At 33.1% G+C, this 9,111-nt stretch overlaps 1 long non-coding RNA gene across 1 annotated transcript; it reads right to left on the reverse strand.

Moving 5' to 3' along the window:
* Nucleotides 1-1,630: 1,630 nt before the first annotated feature.
* On the reverse strand, nt 1,631-8,524 carry LOC132726388 (uncharacterized). The gene is made up of 3 exons (XR_009625186.1): nt 8,427-8,524; nt 5,128-5,242; nt 1,631-4,047 (listed from the first exon to the last, which is right to left on the reverse strand). It is a non-coding gene; the product is annotated as an uncharacterized LOC132726388 (long non-coding RNA).
* Nucleotides 8,525-9,111: the final 587 nt, after the last annotated feature.

Raw genomic sequence — 9,111 nt, forward strand, 5'->3', positions numbered from 1 at the left:
TAAGGGGCTTAATAAGTTGGCCATTCAATTTTGATTTACAGATTTCTAAGGTTGCACTTGATTTAATTTCATCGGATAAATTGTTCCAGTCACCGATGACTGAGGGAAGAAAAGATGATTAATGATTTAAAAATGAATTGAAATAAACACGTACAATATTCATTTAATGACAGCAAATATCGCCATGGTGATGAATAAGAAAAGGACATGAGCAGGTGTTTTCCCCGATAACCAGACCAGGTAGACTGATTTAAAATGTAATTATGTCAAATATAAAATTTATCAAATTGACATTTCAACTGAACTTTACTGCAAATTGTTAACAAGAGCTGTCCGAGGAGCAGCGCGATCCAACTGGAACTGTACATTTAACAGATAAAGGGGCAGGCGGGGGAATCCTATGATGCGTGCATATGGTAGCATGGTCACTTTCTTTCCAACATGTCCTTGATGCGTATGGTCGACAATATCTAACAAAATACTTGGACTTATCTTTTGTCCCAGCAAAATATCAAAATTTTCAGATGTGTTTTGGGGCTGAAGCGTTCTGGTGCTAAATCTTAAAGTTCTATTAAAATAACTAACTCGTAATTAGAGTTTTGAAAGTACTAATAAAAGCATACATAATAATGACTTTATATACTTTAGATTAGGAATAATAAGTCCTAATTGGGACTTTGTTTCTACTGAATAAAAACACCTTAATTAAACTTTGTTACTGCCAGTTACAATTTATTAAAATTTTAACCTTAAGTTATAAAGCGAGTCTCGAGGTAGTTATAAGGACGTTTTCCGGAGTTTTCATTTACACACATAGACAAAATTAAAACTGTTCAGTAGGATTTCTTTCAATTTGAAATATTGTTAGAATATGATAACAGAAACATTTTAAACGGGAAAACAATTGGGGTCACCGTTCTCATTATCTGCTATTGAATTAGATTTTTTTGTTAAATTCAAGGGCAGATAATTTACAATGAAGGGAAACAATACATTTTTTTTTACTTATTTTCACGAAGCTTACCTTCGTTTTAGTCGATATGCAAAATTTCAAGAATGAATAGAGTGGATAGTTTTTCTTCCACTTCTTCTTTTAACTTGTGCATTTTTTCTTAAAAAGTGGCATATTTTTTAAGAATTTAAAGTACCTTTATTTTCATTGAAAAAAATATAACAAACGATATAAAGAATTGCATGTTATTATGTATTGTACTCAACAATAAAAAGAAAATCATAATCAAGAAGTAAAAACAAGAATTCATTTAAGAATGTTATCTGCGCTTGAAATGACCTCAAATAAGTAGAAAAATCTGATTCAGGGGCAGATAACTCAAAAATGAGAACGGCGACTTAAGATGTTTTAATGTTATCATATTCTAACAACATGCCAAGTTTAAAGAAATTATATTGAACAATTTTCATTTTGCCTATATGTCTATATATGAAAACTCCCGAAAACGTCCTTAAAAATGAATGGTTACCGATTTCTATCTGCCTGGCATAGTGGTAGGAGTTGGGAGGAATATGGTATGCAAGCAATAAGTGTCTCATAAGTCAGAAATGGCTGACCCTTTCAGTAGTGTTGACACTATAATAAACAAGACTTTTACCTTATAACAACATTGTAACATTTGTTTTTGGAACCACGTTTAAGGTCCGTTTATTTCAAGAGAAGGATACAAACATGATAACTACTAGATGTGATGATAAGAAGATAATAAACAAGAAATGTCGAAGGACACATATGCCCCCTTTCAAGCCCTTGACTGATATTATTGGTAATTTCGTTATAGAAACTTGTCATGTATGGGTACATGGAAATGTTCAGTTATGGAAAAAAAGAAAAATAATGACCTACTAGTTATAATCAATCAATATGTTAAATATAAAGACCTTAACCTTTGAACTAGTGACCCAATTCAGACTAATCAATATGAGAAATATAAATACTTTGTGATAAAAAGTTTTTTCAAGGTAATAAGCAGAAACCATTCTTACATTTAAGGCTGCTGTGACCTTTGAACTAGTGACCCCAAAATCATTAGGGGTAATCTGCTACATATGACTATTTAATATTTGAAATATAAAGACTATGTGATAAATAGTTTTCATGATAATGAGGGGGAATCATTCTGACATTTAAGGCCCCTGTATTCTTGACCTTTGACAAAGTGATCGCAATAACAATAGCAGACATCTACTTGTTATGACCAATCAATATGTGAAATATGAAGACTGGGATAAATAATCAAGATAATAAGCAGACACCATTCTGACAATTAAGGTCCCTGTGACCTTGACCTTTGACCTAGAGTCTCCAAAATCAGTAGAGGTCATCTTCTAGTTATGACCAATCAGTATATAAAGACTTTGTTATAAATAGCATTCATGATAATGAGCCAAAACCACATAAACAGTCAAGGCCGCTGTGACCTTGACCTTTAACCTAGTGACCCAAACATCAAAAGGGGACATCTACTAGTTATGACCAATCAGTATGCGAAATATGAAGAGTTTGTGATAAATAGTTTTCAAGGTAATGAGAGGAAACTATACTTCCATTCAAAGCCCATGTTACCTTGACCTTTGAACTAGTGACTCCAAAATCAATAGGGGTCAGCTCCTAGTTATAAACAAGATCATGGGCTGAAACCATACTACCATTCAAGGTCCCTGTGACGTTGACATTTGACCTAGTGACCCCAAAATTGTTTGGGGTCATCAACTAGTTATGACCAATCAGAGTGTGAAATATGAAGACTTTGAGTTTGTGATAGCTTCCTACATAAAGAGCAGAAACCATTGTAACATTTAAGGCCGCAGTGACCTTGACTTTTGACCTAGTAACCCCAAAATCAATATTTACTAGTTGTGACCAATCGATGTGTGAAATATGAAGACTTTGTGGGTCATCTACTAGTTATGATCAATATAAAGACTTTGTGATAAATGGTTTTTAAGGTAATTGGCAGAAACCATGTGGTCTACTGACTGACAGACTGGTAGACAGACCAACCAACATTAGCAAATCAATATATCCCGTCTTCTTCAAAGAAGGGCATAATAACATATTTATGATTATAAGTCAGGTGTTTTAGAAGATTTAAGACATTAAATAAAACTAAGCTCATTTATGTAAAATACACAAGAAAAGTGGCAAAAAGAGAGAAAAATAAACTAAACAAACAAACAAATAAAACAAGAGCTGTCACAGGAGACAGCCAAGCTCGACTAATAAAATACTGGATGCAGTAAGGAGGACAAAACTATGAAAGAAAAATCAATTATGTACAACTATGTATTAAGTTATAGTAAAAAAAAAACATTTGTTAACATAAATTCCAATATCAAGGGAAATAATTCTAGAAATAGTCACACTAGAGTTATGAACCTTGTCACACAACATGTGTGTAATGATAAGAAATATATATTTGAAGTTTGAAGAAGATACCTTTAAAAGTAAAGAAGATATATTATTTCTTTAAGAAAATCCTAAGTTCAAAGAGAGATTAATCTGTAAAAATTGCTTCAAGAGTTATGAACATTGTCACATAAAATGTAATTGATGATAAGGAATAAGTATTTGAAGTTTGAGGTAGATACCTTTAAAACTAAAAAAGTTATAGTAAAAAATAACATTTTTCTAGTAAAAAAAAATCTAAGTTTATGGGGAGATAATTCTCGCAATATTGGTGCTAGAGTTATGAACCTTGTCACATAAGATGTGGTTGATGATAAGGAACATATATTTGAAGTTTGAAGTTGATACCTGAAGAAATGACAAAGTTATAGTGAAAAATATTTTACTGCATCTGAAATCTGGACGCGGACGCCGGGGCGTGTAGGACAGCTCTCCATATACTTCGAATAGTCGAGCTAAAAACTGTTTTTGTAGCTTTTCTCTCTGCATGCATTTTTGGTTTCAACTATTCTGGTTCAATCATTTGCCTTGTCTGGGCAGTTTGCCAGATGGTGGTTGAATTCTGGTTGCGGCATCTGATGCTCCGCATTAAATGGACATTGTTCATACTCATTTCCTTGATAATTCTGTGAAAAAAGAAAATTGTTTTTATTTCAACCTACTGTTTGCAAATATCATTCAAAGCATAAAATGTACATTAAAATTTGACAATAAAATGTGTTGAAATATCTGTCTGATAACATACTGGAATAAACTCCAACAAATTTGTCAGTTTTGATATCGAGAATATCAATTCAATTGGGATTTTTTTGGTAAAAGATTGGGAAAAAATTAAACACACATCATCACTGTAGTGCAGACTGTGCAGTAATGAGTTAAGTCCCTCATAATTTAACAGCAGTATTAATAAATTGTACTAAGGTGACGATATGTCATTTGTAATCTGACCCAGGATAGCCTGGGAAAAGGCATGCTATTTAACATTACTTCTTGTGGGACAAAAATTACATCATTTTTGAAATCTTAAGGCATCAGTTAACTGTAACAAAACAGCATGACAGCAAAATCCTTTAATAATAACAATAACCAAAGTTTTGTATCTTATAGTAAAGGTAACAAAAGAAGAATTCAACATTTTAATCAAAATAACAAAGTTTACTGACATTAAATTTTCCCCTAGTGACTGAGAGGTACCTTAAAGGGTTCAGGCATAGAAATTGCAGTCAACATTTATCCCTTAGTGTACATAAGAGGCGACTAAATGGGTTTGAAGAACTGGAGTCTATGTACTTTTGGTCCAGCAGGTGAGGTGGTTCTGACCCCTAGCATTGCTTTAAAGTTTATAGCACCAGTCCAGTTATTGAATTGAAGATTTTGAATTTACTGGCCCGAAATTCCAGTTTAGAATTTATTATACTTTATATTTAACTAAATTTTCTTAAAATTACACGTAACACTGGCCTGGAACTAATTTCAACTGGCCAGAACTAATTTTCACTGGCCATGGTCCACCGGGCCAGTGCTGATGACTTTAGCGCCCAAGGAACCAAAAATCATCTTTCCTGTTTCCATGCCATATGACCGTTAATGTGTTGGTGTGCCGTACCCTGGTCAGTAAATTAAAGCTACCTAATTATTTTTCCTCAACCTTAGACAGCAGCTTTTTCTCAATTAGGTTAATAAAAGGCTATACATAAATATCTTACATTTCTACACTTGAGTAGATGATCCTGGAATCTCTTGGCTCTAACCCTGTGAACTTGGTCGTAGGGACATTCTAGCAATTCTTCAGCATCATGTATTCCGTGCTGTGCCATTGTTCTGTTCAAAGAAAAACACATCAGCATTGAGAAATATATTCTGTAAACCTTAGACTGGTTTACACTGCTGTTAGAGCAGATACAACATACCAAAATATTTGTCGTAAAATAATTGTCCAAATATGTGTGCCAAAAACAAAAATTTTAAATCCAAACTAGACCTACTTAAGGTGATTAATAACATCACCAGCAACAAAATAAGTGGTCTGAAGAAATTTTTGAACTCAACCTATGGTAAATGAAGTATAAACTGTGTACAAAGAATTATTTCAATTATCTGAATCCCAACCAGGGTCTTTATATAAGCTTGATATACACTAAGTTTGATTACAATACAATGTACCTCATTCCTACCTCGTTATTATCCGGAAACAATTTTTCTATTATTAGTAATGGTGACCTTGACCCAACCTTCCCAAGGGGTCAAAATGCAATACTAACCGGGGTCTTCATTTAAGCTTGCTATAAACCAAGTTTGATTACAATATCTCATTCCAGTCATAGTTACTTTCAACAAACCATTTTTCTATTTTTAGTAACTGTGTTCTTGACCTTTATCCTAGGGGGTCCAAATGCAATACAAACTGGGTGTCTACCTATAAGCCTGCTATAGATCAAGTTTGATTACAATACATTTATCTCATATCTTCCTTGTTATTCTCCAAAATCAATTTCTATTTTTAGTGTCATTGACCCCAGGCAGGAGGGGGCCCAAATGCAATACAAACCATGACAATATTGTGTCCTGGCTAGCCGTACATGACTCATGTATGCCATATTTATGTGACTCACATCTGCTCTTACTGCGTTAGTAACTCAGTAGAAAGATAGTGAAAAAATTCACGAATTTGAAAACCTTGCTAAACGCCATATTCCGGTACTTTCTGTACATAGCTCTGGGGAATTCACCTAATTGAGTGTAATAACAAACTTTATGTTTTTGGCCTGTTTTTAATTGAAATGAAATAAAAAATTTATTTGTTTGAAAGAAAATAATTAAATATGATTGAATGAATAATTCTGTACAAAAAAAAAATAAAGTTAATACATAAGTTTGCGCAGAAAATATCTCTATAGATTTATTATGGAAATGTCACAACAACTGTTTTAATTTTAATGATTTTCATTATAAACCATTAATATTTTGGAAACAATTGGCAATAAACATTAAGGAACATTGATTATTTTCAAACACTTCAAGTTGTTTCACCTTAAACTGAAAAATTGAAATATCATGTAATAGTGTTATGTACTTCATTTAGTGTAATTCCCCAGAGCTAAATCCGTAACGTACCGGAAAACGGTGTTTAGCTAGGTTTTCGAAAGGAAGTGGCTAGCCGTACGTGAGTCACGTATGACTAGCCAGGACTCACTGTATTGTCTAGCCGTATGGCACTTTTTAAAATTATATGGAAGTAGAACATGCATACATTTGTATGTTATTTTGTGCCTCATGATTATGATTTGTTGTTTTATTTGTATGAAAGATGAATTTTTTTTATAATTAAGCACATGGAGCGAATAAATAATGATCGGATTGGAATAAATAAAAAGAACAATTGAAAAAAAAAAACAACGGTGAAACGCAAAAATAATTGTATAATATTCAAATAGGGCCTACAGTAGATAAATATCGAACATAAAAGCACAATCAATTAATTAGCCTTACTTAAAGCCTACCCAGGGACCGACAATAGAATTTTAAAAGCGTTTCACGGAACATGTAAACTTTCCTAAAATTAACAAACTTCTATACCGTCAGTAATTGGCTCAATTTAAAATTTTGTAAACTATTTCAATTGATGTTATTTAACTGCGACCAAACGCTATTTTTTCTCAACGTCTTGAGATGACAAAGATCGATATTTGTACTTTTTTACTGTAGCCAACAAGGCGATTAATCTCTAAAAAGTAAACATACGAACACAATTGCTGTTTCTTGGTTAAAATCCTCGCTTAAAGCCATAAAATAACATTATGGCTATAATGCATTTTCGACTTCCATATAATTTTGAAAATGCCATACGGCTAGCCAATACAGTGTGTCCTTGCTAGTCGTACGTGACTCACGTACGGCTAGAATTTTTGGCTAGCCATACGGGCCCGTAAAGCTAGCCACTTCCTTTTCGAAAAGGTCAATATTGCAAAATTGGTCATAAATGGCTGCATTATATGAAAATCATTAGATCTACATTTATCTTGAATATTTTTACTTTTCTTACTATCTCAGTAATTTTTGTCACGTATGATTTTCTTTAAATATTTGGCTAATCTGGAGGCATGCAACATAGGATGGTCCCCTATGGTACCACTGTTCTTATTATTTCCAGCAAATTGTACAAATAAAGAGAACTTATATTAACTATTTTATTGAATTGTGTTTAGCTGTCGCATCTTGACTTCAAAATAAACATGTTATTCATGGAATAACCACAGGAACTTGAAATTCTATCACTATTAACGATAATATGCAAAAAATACCCCCTATATACTATAAAAAATAGTATATAGGGGTATATTTGGATATTATAATTAATATTGGTTATTTGATAGAATTTCAAGTTCCTGTGGAATAACTCAATGATTTTAATTAGAAACATCTATGCGCAATCAGCCATGTTTAGAATGGGAGCTTATACGGAGAGCACTATGGTACCGTGGTATGTAAATTGATGGCCCTTTTTGGCTTCTGTATAAATTTTTTGTAGCAGAACATGCTGTCACTACAGTTTCAGCAGACGACCTTCACGTGTCGGAATATGAAATTATAAGTTTAACCGTTAAATATGGGTAAAATAAAGAAGTTTTTTCAGCACACACAGGCAGCTTTGGATTTTCCTATCAATGACAGAATTTATTTGAAATGAAAAAAATTTCTAACAATTTCTATCCAAATTCACAAAAAGCAGCACTTCCACTTTCACTATAATGGTGGAAACAGTATTTGGTAGCATTCAATGTGTAAAGAAACAAATTTCCTATTACATCGGAATAGGCAAGGACGCGGTACCTGCGGGGAGTACTATAAGCCTTTTAACAGTTTTAAAATAATTTGTACGAATAGTTTTGTGGGCGAACAAATTATAATTTAACAATGGCTTCACCGATTAAACGCCTTTATAATTTTTGGAAACTTACAAATAGGAAAACAAACAAACAAAAATGTTCAAAGTAAGGAAACTTACGATCTTGGCTGGAAATCAAAAGCAACTTTGCAAAGATTTTAAATACGCACGAGTTTTCGCTTTTACTTCTGTCCTTGTACCGTACCGCGCTGTATTTGTAATTTGAACGAATAAATACCAGTCGGGCATACTTCCTGATCGGGAAACAAGGGGATTTCCCCTCAAGGTTTCCCGATCAGGCAACAAACGTCAAAATCTTTCCCGATCGGGAAGTTTTTAGGCCTTTTTTATGTAGTTTAAGAAAAATGGCCGGTGCATAACAATTTTCAATCCACTTCAATATGAATATTACATTTTAGTTCAGAAAAGATACATCTAAAATCCTACCGAGTCATTTTCTTTTTAAATGTTTACAATTAAAATAATCTGAAAGTGAACTTAAGTAAAGTTTTTAGATTTTACCAAAAACTAGCCACTTCCCGTTTTGGGAACATTGCTTCATGATCAGGCATCTAGCAAAATATTCATCATTAAAAGTTTAAGATACATTGCTTCCCGATCTGGAAGTACCTTATATTTGTTGTAGTTCCTGGCCTTGATGATTAGAAATTGCCAAGCCTGGTCAGTTTTTAAAGACATGTGGCACATAATTCAATCACGACGAGTAGAATATATCTGGCGAAACTTCTGTTCTTGTTAGGCGTAATAATACCTATCAAAACATTAGCTATACTTGACGGACAGT

The sequence above is a fragment of the Ruditapes philippinarum genome, unplaced genomic scaffold (genome assembly GCF_026571515.1).
Source record: "Ruditapes philippinarum isolate M1 unplaced genomic scaffold, ASM2657151v2 ctg17874_1_1_1_1, whole genome shotgun sequence".
NCBI lineage: Eukaryota > Metazoa > Mollusca > Bivalvia > Venerida > Veneridae > Ruditapes > Ruditapes philippinarum.